Below are 13,276 nucleotides of genomic sequence, written 5' to 3'. Positions count from 1 at the left end.
TAGGTACAGGAGGTACCTTTATAAAGTGGTCATTGAGTGTAGTTGACAACTGTTTGAGTCATTTAGTTTTAATTTCTACTTTCAATTGTCAAAATAGCAGACTATTCCAGAGTCCCTGAAAAAAAACTGATCACTCATTTCTTCACTGCAAGCCATCATTCCTCATCTCAATCCTCTGATAAAAAGTGAAAAGGAGATGTGTTGCAAATGCTTTGCAGGTTACTAACTAAATTACTAATTTTATTAATTAGTTTGGCACAACATCATGGGCCTGTTCCTGTGCTGTACACTTATGTGCTTCTGAGGATTGTCACCTTGTCATTGTGGAGAGGATTGTGAGTTCCAGACAAAGAGCAATCCAATCGAGACCTCAACAGTGGAGCTGGTGGAGATTGAGGACATGTCACAATGCCAGTGAAGGGCTTCCAGTCTTTTGCATTCCATGCCACTGAACCTGAACCCCAATCTGGCAAGGACCTTGTGGTGGCTGTCTGTGCTGTTTGTCTGGAACTTTCCCCCTTGATCCTACTAGCATGGGTGACCTATCAGGAGCTAAGCACCAGATGGTGACACTCCAGACGACATTGCTCTCGGGATCTCAGGAACTCACAAACCTCAACACCATGATACTAAGAAGGACTTGTGTAATGCACCGCTCCTGTTAGTTCCACACTACAATACTGGGGCTTGTAATTCTGAACCAAAGGCAAGAAAGCTACAGCTGAGCTGGGTGGATGTTTAATAAAGGTCACCTGTCTAGTAACTGCAGTGAAAGCATGAAGGTCACTTTGGACATGTGAAAGAATAAGGCAACAAATGGCAAGAATTTTGTGATTACAAATTAAAAAAAAATAAACGTCACTGTTAAAAGGTTACATTGCATCATTAGGAGATGTGTAGCCATTTTAAGTTATAGGAAATATCTGATTAATTGTTCAATTGGGACCATGTTTCCAGGGTTTAATTAAAGGTTAATTGGTTTAATTTGCAGCTGCCAATGGGTACACAGTGAGTTGTAAACTATTATATTCTGTGAGAAGTTTGGCTTTAAGTATTTTGAAATCTGTGCCTTTCATAATGATATTTAAGGTTTCTGTTTTAAGATGAGTGAGATCAGGGACATGCTCCCTGATATCCTGCTGAATACCAGAAGAGATATTCTGGTCTTCTTCCTGCCATTTAAAACTACAAGATATAGGACCAGAATTAGGCCATTTGCCCTTTGAGTCTGCTCTGGCATTTCATTATGGCTGATCCATTTCCCTATTAGCCCCATCTCTTTCCTTTTCCCCTTAACCCTTCATCTCCTGACTAATCAAGAACCTATTAACCCCTCCCTTAAATATACCCAATGACTTGGCCTCCACAGCCACCCGCGGCAACAAATTCCACAGATTCACCACTCTGGCTAAAGGGATTCCTCCTCATCTCCGTTTTAAATGGACATCCCTCTATTCTGAGACTGTCCCCAACCGATACGAGTCAGCTGCACCTTTCCTCAGTCCCTGACACGGCCACTGTTGAACTTGAACGCACGCGAGGTCATCAGTCGCCTAAACGCAGTGACACCCTCGTGCCACGGATCACCGGCTGGCGTCGCGCGGCCGGCGGGAAGCGCCGTTGCTTACCGGCCCAGAGCGTGGACAGACGGGCGCCGCCTCTAAACCTGTTCAGCACAACGAATGCTCGTGGGGAACCCGGTGCTAAAATATTTGCAGGCGTCCTAATTCGGGCTCAGAGTTTCGTAAGTAGCAGAGCAGCTACCTCGCTGCGATCTGCTGAAACAAACTTTTGTCGGCCGATAGATCCTACAAGGGGGGCGGGCACACGCGTCCTAACGCACTCCTCGCTTTCTCCGGCCCCGACCTTGTCCTCTCACCCCACCCACGACCAGCCGTACCTGGCCATGGCGGCGGGAGGCTGTACACTGCAGATGCTGTGGTCAAAGCAACACGTACAACAAGATGGAGGAACTCAGCAAGTTCGGCAGCATCCGTGGAAGCGAGCAGTCAGCGTTTCGGGCCGAGACCCTTCGTCAGGACTGACCAAGAGTCCCGGCCGAAACGTTAACTGCTCGTTTCCACGGATGCTGCCGGACCTGCTGAGTTCCTCCAGCTTGTTGTACGTGTGCCTGGAGTTCGGCCCGGAGGCTGTCTACTGAGGCAATAAAGCCCTTAAAGCTGCTTCAGCACCTTGAGTCCAAGCACCCAGCACTTAAAGACAAACCCGTTGAGTTGTTTTGAGCGGAAAAAAAAACGTGAGCAAGCGGGACAGAAGCAAGTGCTGAGAGCCACGAAAACTAAATTGCGGTATAGACTGGACATAAGGAACCCCCTTCGAGTATCGCTGTGTCCTATCACCCCTCGATGGGACCGTCTTGTTGCAGGCTCCCACTGATTTAGCGATATTGGTGTGTTGCAGTGATTTTATATGTTCATACGAGGAAAATATGTGCTGTGTGTTTAATATCCAAACGTTACTTAAAATGTTATGCTGCTATTGACTTATAATTGACTTATCACTATATTCATGCGAGAAAAATATGTGCTGTGTGTTTAATACTAAATTCATTAGATAAACCCTTTGAGAAATGAAATTGAGTGTTTTAGCCACTTATAAGTGACTTATAGTTGACTTATCACCTATATTCTGGTCGTAATTAACACCACCCCCACCCCCATCGGCCGGTCCGTAAGAATATTGTCAATATTAAACTGGTCTGCAGTGCAATAAAAGTTGGTGACCCCTGCCCTAGGTGTTTCTTGGTTTCTGGTTGTGAATGTGGTAATATTTCAAATGGACTTCATTAGTTGTAAACTAATTCTGTGAAAGGAAAGGTGCATTATCAATTCAAATCTTATTTTAGAAACTCAGACACTTAGACAATCACTATAGAGATTGTGGAGGCATTAGTTGTAATCTTTCACAAATCACTAGATTCTGGCATGGTTCTGGAGGAATGGAAAATTGCAAATGTCACTCCACTCTTCAAGAAGGGACAGAGGCAGAAGAAAGGAAACTATAGGCCTGTTAGTCTGACCTCAGTCGTTGGGAAGATGTTGGAGTCAATTGTAAAGGATGTGGTTTTGGGGTACTTGGAGGCACCTAATAAAATAGATTGTAGTCAACATGGCTTCCTCAAGGGAAAATCTTGCCTGACAAATCTGTTGGAATTCTTTGAGGAAATAACAAGTAGGATAGACGAAGAATCAGTGGATGTTGTGTACTTTGATTTTCAGAGGGCCTTTGACAAGGTGTTGCACATGGGACTTTTTTAAAAAATATATTTTTATTAATTTTTTTAAGAGAATTACATAAAATGAATAGAATAATAGAGTAATGAAAATTAATTTTAGCCCTACCCCCTCCCCTTAACCCTTCCCCCCCTTAACATCCCTGTCTAAAGAAAAAAGAAAAAAATAGAAAGAAAGAAGGATTGCCTGCATATCGGAATCCCCACATGCTCCATGGAAGTCAAAATAACTTTAGTATATATCTTTTTTTCCCCCAAATAGCTAATAATTTTATCTTCAAAGGACCTATATATTTAACAGCTTTCTTTTGTAGATAGGGGTGCCAAATTTTCAAAAATATATTCATTTCTTAAATTATAAGTAATTTTTTCAAGTGAAATGCAGCTATATATTTCATATTCCAACAGTCCATAGTTAAGTATGAATCTGATTTCCAAGTAACTGCAATAGCTTTTTTGGCTACTGCCAATGCAATTTTTATAATTTTTTTCTGATATTTATTCAATTTAGGTTTCGGTATTTTCCCTTCAATATCGCCTAATAAAAATAATATTGGGCTATGTGGAAGTTGTATTCCAATAATTTGTTCCAGTAAAAGTCTTAGATTTATCCAAAAAGGTTGAATTTTAAAACAAGACCACACATGGGACTGTTTAAAAAGATAAGAGCCCATGGTATTACAGGAAAGATACTAGCATGGATAGAGCTTTGGCTGACTGGCAAGAGGCAAAGTGGGATTAAAAAGGTCCTTTTCTGGTTGGCTGTTGGTTACAAGTGGTGTGTCATAGCAGTCAGCATTGGGATTGCTTCTTTTCATGTTATGTGTGAATGACTTGGATAACAGAATTGATGGCTTTGTGTCAGGTTTGTGACTGATACAAAGACAGGTGGAGGGGCAGGCAGTGTTGAGGAAGCAAGGTGTCTGCAGAAAGACTTAGGTTGGGAGAATGGGCAATCAAGTGGAATATAGTACAGAGAACTGTTTGGTTATGCACTTGGTAGAAGGAATAGAGGGATAGATTATTTTCTGAATGGGGAAAAAACTCAAAACTCAGATGCAAAGGGACTTAGGAGTTCTTGTGCTGGATTCACTAAAGGTTATTTTTCAGGTTGAGTCAGAGGTAAGGAAGGCAAATGCAATGTTAGCATAGGACTAGAATATAAACGCCAATGTGTAATGCAGAGGCTGTGTAAGTTCAAGTTTAATTGTCATTCAACCATACATGAATACTCATGAATACAGCCAAACGTCACAGTGTTACTCGAGGGCCAAGGTGCAAAACACAGAAACAACAGTCATGCAGAGCACAAGGCACATATAGCACATATAACATAGTGAGAGCATATAAAATGGCAGTAAAATACGGTCACACAAAACATGTAGTCCAAGTGCATGAGTCAATGCATGTTGCAGCAGTCAGCAGTCAAACATAATACAGCTTGTCTTCTGCTGAACGAACACTGGGGACAGCTCCGACTTCAGTATGGATGCCACACCACACCGCCTCCAGCACTCCGGTGGAGCACCTGACTCTGAGGCCTCCACTGGGCAGCTGCAAACAGGTAGCACTGTGGCTCAAGGCCTAGTCTTCTCTATGGCTGAGGGATTGATCAGACCGCACTTGGAGATTTGTGAGCAGTTTTGGGCCCCTCATCTAAGAAAAGGGACCAGAGGAGGTTTTATGAAAAGGATTCTGAGAATTAAAAGATTGATATATGGGGAGAATTTGATGGCTCTGGGCCTGTACTCACTGGAGTTTAGAAGTATGGGCGGGGGGTGGGGGGGGAATCTCATTGAAACCTATCGAACATTGAAAGATTCGGACAGAGTGGATGTAAGGAGGATGTTTCCGAGAGTGGTTGAGTCTCAGACCAGAGGACATAGCCTCAGACTAGAGGGACATCTATTTAGAACAGAGAGGAGGAGGAGGAATTTCTTTAGCTAGAAAGTAGTGAAACTGTTGAATTAATTCCCACAGGTGGCTGTGGAGGCCTAGTTATTCAGTTTATTTAAAGCGAAGGTAGATAGGGTCTTGTTTAATTAGGGCCTCAAAGGTTATGGGAAGAAGGCAGGAGAATGGGGTTGAGAGGGATATAACTCAGCCATGAAGGAATGGCAGAGCAAACTCAATGGGCTGAATGGCCTAATTCTGCTCCTATGTCTTATGGTCTTATAATTTAAAACCACTTGCAGCACAGTGACAGTGGTCATGCTCCAGTGATCTGGGTTCAATCCAGACATTCTGCATGTTAGACATTGGGGCAGTATTAGGCCATTTGGCCCATTGATTCTACTCTCCTGGATGCTTTGGTTTCCTCCCACATCAAAAAGACCTGTGGGCTGTGCAATGAATGGGAGGTTCTGAAAGAGTTGGTAGGGCTACAGAGGGAATAAAACAAGTAAAAATTGTGTGAATACAGGTTTATTGTCATTGGTCTATTTCTTTGTTTTATCTCTGTGATTCTCTGTCTAGTTTCTACTCGGAACAGCTTTCAGAGAAATGGTTGCTTTATAGGGTGGTACTGTCTGCTCTTCAAACCTCATCTTTCAAATGAAACTTAAACATATAGTGATATTTTTAACTTATTAGTTAACAGGAAATGTGAACATGTTCATAGGCAATTCAACTTCAAAAATAAACAAACTTAAATATTTAATTAAGTAGAGACTCGGGTAGTGATGATCAAACCTCTGGTGAAACAGAATTGTACCAATGAAAGTATTTTTGAAAATGAGCTGGGTAATTTTTATTTGCTGTTTTGTGTTGCTCTAATAGTTTATGAAAACATAGCTCCCATATTTTATCTGCAGTCAGTTATATTTGAAAAATTTAATTAAGACAGGATCTACATACGTCCTTGTCCACAGATTCAGCAAGTGAGGAAGGGTTTTAGTTTCCTTAAGAGAGAGATGTTAGTAGTTTTGACCTAGATAAGGAATTATCTTGATTTGTAAGAACAGACAAGACATTTTTGCAGAGGTCATGATTACAGCTTGTTGAACATTTGTTGATAGATTAAGTGAATGGGTGAAGCTCTAGATGTGTGGTGAAAGGTATAAACAAATTCTGAGATCCTTTCAAACTCTTCTATCCAAATGTTGGGAATTGTGGAAACAAAAATAGGAATGTCTTTGATTCAAGATTGTTTAATGTCATTTCCTCAACACAAGTGTTAAAGGAGAACTTACTCTGGATCTGATGCAGCACTAAAAAGACCCACAGTGAGATAAATAACATATTATAATAAAAAACACAATAAATATAAATACTTATGATAGTTTATATACATCATATGTGTATGTAATGTGACACTAATTGCAGGGCTGTCTGATGATAAGTGACTGATAGGAAGTATATTTTTTATTTATATATTGAGAATAAGTCCTTCTAGCCCTTTGAGCAACCCCCAATTTAATCTGACGTTATCATGGGACAACTTATAATGACCAATTAACTAACCAGCTGGTATGTCTTTGGACTGTGGGAGGAAACCGGAGCACCTGGAGGAAACCCACACAGTCACGGGACAAACGTACAAACTCCTTACAGTCAGCGGTGGAACTAATGAAGTTGTGGTGGTTGGGGAATGTGTGTGTGTGGGGGGGGTGTGGTTAGTTGATGGATGAAGGCAGTCATCAGCCTTACTGCTTGGGGAATGTAACTGCTTTGAGTCTAGTGGTCCTGGCATGGGTGTTACATAGCCTCCTCTCTGAGCAGGGTGGGTGGGATCCTTTATGATATTGCTGGCCTTTTTCGGGCACCTTTCTGTATATACAGTGCTTATAAAAAGTATTCACCTCCCTCCTCCCCACCCCCCGTGGAAGTTTTCATGTTTTGTTGTTTTACGATATTGAGTCACAGTGGATTTAATTTGGCTTTTTTGACACTGTTCAATAGAAAAAGACTCGTGTCAAGGTGAAAGCAGATCTCTGCAAAGTGATCTAAATTAATTAAAAATATAAAACACAAAATAATTGATTGCATAAATATTTACCCCCTTAAAGTTAGTATTTAGTAGATGAAACTTTGGCAGCAATTACGGCCTTAAGTCTGTGAGGATAGGTCTCTATCAGCTTTGCACATCTGGACACTGCAATTTTTACCCCATTCTTCTTTACAAAATTGCTCAAGCTCTGTCAGATTGCATGGGGGGTCTTGAATGAACAGCCCTTTTCAAGTCTAGCCACACGTTGTAAATTGGATTCTGGACTCTTGACTTGGCCACTCCAGGATATTAACTTTGTTGTCTTTAAACAGATCTTCCAAGTCACAGTTCTCTTGCAGACTGCATCAGGTTTTCCTCCAGGATTTCCCTGTATTTTGCTGCATTCATTTTACCCTCTACCTTAAATGGGTTTCCAGGGCCTGCTGCAGTGAAGCATCCCCTCAGCATGATGCAGCCAGCACCATGCTTCACAGTAGGAATAGTGTGTTTCTGATGATGAGTGGTGTTTGGCTTACACCAAACAGTGTTTAGTCTGATGGCCAAAAAGCTTAGTTTTGGTTTCATCAGACCATAGAACCTTCTTCTAGCTGACTTCAGAGTATCCCATATGTCTTCTGGCAAACTCTAGCCGAGATTTCATGTGAGTTTTTTCAACAGTGGCTTTCTCTTTACCACTCTTCCATAAAGCTGCAATTGGTGAAGCACCAGAGCAACAGTTGTTGTATGCACAGCCTCTCCCACCTCAAACACTGAAGTTTGTAACTCCTCCAGAGTTGTCATAGGTCTTTGTGGCCTCCCTCACTAGTCTCCTTCCTGCACGGTCACTCAGTTTTTGAGGACGGCCTGCTGTAGCAGATTTACAGCTGTACCATATTCTTTCTATAACTTGATTAATTGTACTCCAAGGGATATTCAGTGACTTGGAAATTTTCTTAGATCGATCTCCTGACGTGCATTTCAACCTTTTCACAGAGTTGCTTGGAGTATTTTTTTGTCTTCATGGTGTAGTTTTTGCCAGGATACTGACTCGCCAGCAGCTGGACCTTTTTACTAACTGACATACACTGACGATCTCCATTTAATTAATTAGAAACATAGAAACATAGAAAACCTACAGCACAATACAGGCCATTCAGCCTGCAAGGTTGTGCCAAACATGTCCCTAGCCTAGAAATTACTAGGCTTACCTACAGCCCTCTATTTTTCTGAGCTCCATGTACCTATCCAAAAGTCTCTTAAAAGAAAGACTTTATCGTATCCGCCTCCACCACCTTTGCCGGCAGTCCATTCCACGTGCTCATCGAGTAAAAAAACTTACCCCTGACATCTCCTCTGTACCTACTTCCCAGCACCTTAAACCTGTGTCCTCTTGTGGCAACCATTTCAGCCCTGGGAAAATGTGACTTTTAAAACCAATTAGCTGCACCAGTGATGATTTGGTGTTTCATATTAAGGGGGGTGAATACTTACGCTATCAATTATTTCATGTTTTATATTTGTAATTAAGTTAGGTCCCTTTGTAGAGTCCATTCTCACTTTGACACGGAAGCATCTTTTTCTGTTGATCAGTGTCAAAAAGACCAAATTAAATCCACTGTGATTCACTGTTGTAAAATAATAAAACATGAGAACTTCCAAGGGGGTGAATACTTTTTATAGGGACTGCATGTAGTTGATGATGGATAGGCTTATGCCAGTGATGCGTTGGGCAGTTTTGAAACCCATTGTAAAGCATTCCTATCCACCACAGTGCTGTTTCCCTACCCAGCAGTGATGCAACATGTTAAGATGCTCACTGCTGCACATCTGTACTCGGTCATGACTATTAACATGCACAGTCTAGCTTTCTGCAGCCTCTCAGAAAGCAGAGGTGTTGATGACAAAAAGCAATAACGTTTAGCAGACAGATGCAGAGAATAATTCAAAAGGCTAATGAAACACTGTCATTTTATCTTAAGGGAACTTAAGACTAGAGAGAAAATTTACCATTAGTGATGATTGGTTTGCCTTCATTCAGTGTGCAATTCAGTACGTGTACAGCATCTTGGAAAGTTCTGTATTGCTTTTAGAGTGTTTCAGATTTACCGGAGTGATTTAAATTTGAACTGTTGTCACAGGTTATATGGGAACAGCTTGTATTCCTTCAGAAGTAGGAGGATACCAGTGATAAAATCATGGCCACTGATGAATTGGTATGGTGCAGAGAAAGAAATTCATTTCCTCTGGTTTCCAGATGGCACACTAGGCAGATTGACTGGCTGTCAGAACCCACCCTTCTGTAACTCTCTTTAGCATGTGTTGTGGCTGGAGTTAATTCAAAGCTATCGGAACCCACCCCTCTGCCACTCTCCTTACCAAGTGGCTGGGGTTAATTTAAGGATAAACTAGATTAAGTATTTGCTTTGGAAGGACTTGGAGAATGAAAATAGAGTTAAGAAGCAAAGAGCAGAAAAAAGTTAAGGCTGAATGTCATGAGATGAGGTTTCCACTTATTCATTATCTATAGGAACATAGAACAGTACAGCACAATACAGGCCCTTCAGCCCACAATGCTGTGCCAACTTCTTAACCGACTCTAAGATCAATCTAACCCTTCCTTCCTACATCAAAGTTAAAAGTAAAATTTATTATCAGGGTATATACATGTCACCATATACAATCCTGAGATTCTTTTTCTGTTGGCCAAACTTAGCCAATCTATAGAACGGTAACTCTAAACATCAGGAACAGTTAGCTGTAAATAAACTGTGCAAATGCTGATATAAATAAATAGCTATAAATAACGAGCATGAAATAACAAGATAAATCAGTCCTTAAATGAGTGTAGTTATCCCCTTTTGTTTAAGAGCCTGATGGTTGAGGGGTTGTAACTGTTCTTGAACTTGGTGGTGTGAGTCCTTGAGGCACTTGTACCTTCTATCTGATGGCAGCAATGAGAAAAGAGCATGGCCTGGTGGTGAGGATCTCTGATGATGGATGCTGTTTTCCTATGGCAACGTTTAATGTAGATGTGCTCAATGGTTGGAAGGGATTTACCTGTGATGTACTGGGCTGAATCCATCACCTTTTGTAGGATTTTCTGCTCAAAAGCATTGGTGTTCCCATACCAGGCTGTAATGCAGCCAATCAGCACACTTTCCACCAAAGTTTTCAATGACATGGCGAACCTCTGCAGACTCCTAAGGAAGTAGAGGTATTGTTGTGCTTTCTTCTCAATAATCTTTATATGATGGGTCAATAGCCTTCCATTTTTCTATCATCCATGTGCCTATCTAAGAGTTTCTTAAATGCCCCTATTGTATCTACTTCTATCACTCACCATTGCCCATGTTTAAAAAAAATCCGGGGCAAACCAGGTCCATTGGTTGAACCAGGACCTTTGGGTGAACTGGGGCCTTTGGGTGAATCAGGGGCTTTGGGTGAACCAGGTCCTTTGGGTGTCAGTGAGGACTTAACCTCAAGCCCACAGCTGAGCACAATGGGTTTGAATTACCACACTGAAAGTGATCCCCATTAAAAAGGCTGTTCACGTATTGAACTGTACTCTGAATGAAAGCAAACCAATCTCTCATTCAAGTTCCCTGAAGATAAAAGGACAATATTTCATTAGCCTTTTAAATTTTCTCTGCATCTATCCGTTACATTTTATTGCTTTGTCATCAGACACTTTCCTTTTTTTGTTTCCGCAATTCCCAACATTCAGACTAGCAAAGTTTGAAAGAATCTCAGAATTTATTCATACCTTACACTGTACATCCGAAGTTTTACCTGTTCACTTCAACTATCAACAAAGGCTGTGATCATAACCTTTGGAAAAATGTCTCTTTTTCCAGCTCAAAACCACTAGCATTTCTCTTTTAAGGAAACTAAACTGACATCTTTCCCTCTCCTGCTGAATCTGTCAACAAAGTCACTCAGATCCTGCCTTACTTAAATTTTGCAAATGCAACTGACTGCAGTTAAACCATGGTAGCTAAAAAGTTTTTATAAGTTATTATAGCAAATAAAAATTACCCAGCTCCAAAATATTTTCATTGGTACAATTCTGTTTCACCAGAGGTTTTATCATTGCTATCTGAATCTCGACATAATTAAATATGTAAGTTTACCTGGTATTTATTTTTTATGTTGTAATACATGATCAACATATTTGCTCTTAACTGATAAGCTGAAAAATGAGTTAAAATAACTATTGTCATTGTATTTTAACTCTTTTGAAACTTAAGGCTATGGGAGGTGCTATACAAGGGGTGATTGATATGTTTGTGGCCTAAGGTAGAAGGAGTCAATTTTAGAAAACCTAGCACAGATATTTTTCAACATAGTCCCCTCCTACATTTACGCATTTAGTCCAGCGGTCATGGAGCATATGGATCTTGGACCTCCAGAAAGTGTCCACAGATGGGTGATTGATAAGTTTGTGGCCTAAGGTAGAAGAGATGAGTTATACAGCTCTCGTTACATGCACATGCAGTTCAACTCTTTGCGTGAATATGCAGAAAGTTTGAAGTTAATAACTCATCAGGGGTGATTGATAGGTCCGTGGTCTAAGGTAGAAGGAGATGAGTTATTAACTTCAAACTTTCTGCATAATCACTCAAAGAGTTGAACTGCATGTGCATGTAACGAGAGCTGTATAACTCATCTCCTTCTACTTTAGGCCACGAACTTATCAATCATCCATCTGTGGACACTTTCTGGAGGTCCAAGATCCATATGCTTCATGACCGCTGGACTTAGTGTGTAAATGTAGGAGGGGACTATGTTGAAAATTAAATGTGCTAGGTTTTCTAAAATTGACTCCTTCTACCTTAGGCCACAAACTTATCAATCACCCCTCGTACTTTATATTTTACTTGTTTATTTTTGTTTTGAACTACAGCACATTAACAAGCCCTTATGGCTGAATGATTCTACTCCACCCCATTACAGCCCTGTGACAGTTAGCCTACTAACTTATGCCTTTGGAATGTGGAAGGAAACCGGAGCTCCTGGAGGAACCCCCACAGGGAGCAGATAGCGCTTCTTACAGACAGTGGTGGAACTGAATCCGGGTTGCTGGCACTGGAATAGTGTCACACTAACTGCTATGCTGGTGCGCCGCCCCCTTAGAAATGGTAAGTTTTATTTTTAACTATGACCAAACTGATTTAATACAATGGGAGGCATACTGATGCAGCAAATACAGCCGCTGGCTCCAGCCTCAGACCTGGGTTCAATCCTGACCTTGGTTGGTGTATTTGTGAAGGTTGCAAATTCATCCCGTGACTATGTGGGTTTCTTCTGGTCACCCTGGATTTCAAAGATACACAAGTCAGTGGGTTAATTGGTCACTGTAAAGAGCTTCTGGTATATGGTTGAGCATACAGGAGGGAGGTTGAAAATCTGGCTGAGTGTTGCCACAAAATTTCTTTCTCAATGTCAGCAAGACCAAGGAGCTGATTATTGACTGAAGGAGGAGGAAACTAGAGGTCCACGAGCCAGTCCTCATTGGGGGAGTCAAAGGTGTGGAGAGGAGAAGTAACTTTCAATTCCTCAGTGTTATCATTTCAGAGGATCTGTCCTGGGCCCAGCATGTAAGTGCAATTATGAAGAAAGTATGGTGGTGCCTCTACTTTCTTAGAAATTTGCAAAGATTTGGCATGTCATCTAAAACTTTGACAAACTTCTGTAGATGTGCATTGGTGAGTATATTGACTGGTTGCAGCACACCTTTTATGGAAATACCAATGCCTTTGAATGGAAAAGCCTACAAAAAGTAGTGGATGTCTCTCAGCCCATCGCAGGTAAAGCTCTCCCCACATCTACATGGAGCAGGAAAACAGCATCCATCATCAGAGATTTTCACCATCCAGTCCATGCTTTCTTCTCGTTGCAGCCATCAGGGAGGAGGTACAAGAGCCCCAGGACCCACATCACCAGGTTCAGGAAAAGTTATTACCCCTCAACCATGAGGCTGTTGAATCAGAGGGGATAACTTCACAACTTCGCTCAACTTCACTTGCCCCATCACTGAACTGTTCCCAGAAACTATGGACTCATTTTCAATGTGTGTATATGTCTGTATATATTTG

Source organism: Hemitrygon akajei, chromosome 6 (genome assembly GCF_048418815.1).
Source record: "Hemitrygon akajei chromosome 6, sHemAka1.3, whole genome shotgun sequence".
NCBI classification, from domain to species: Eukaryota; Metazoa; Chordata; class Chondrichthyes; order Myliobatiformes; family Dasyatidae; genus Hemitrygon; species Hemitrygon akajei.
Note: the sequence above shows the minus strand (reverse complement) of the source record.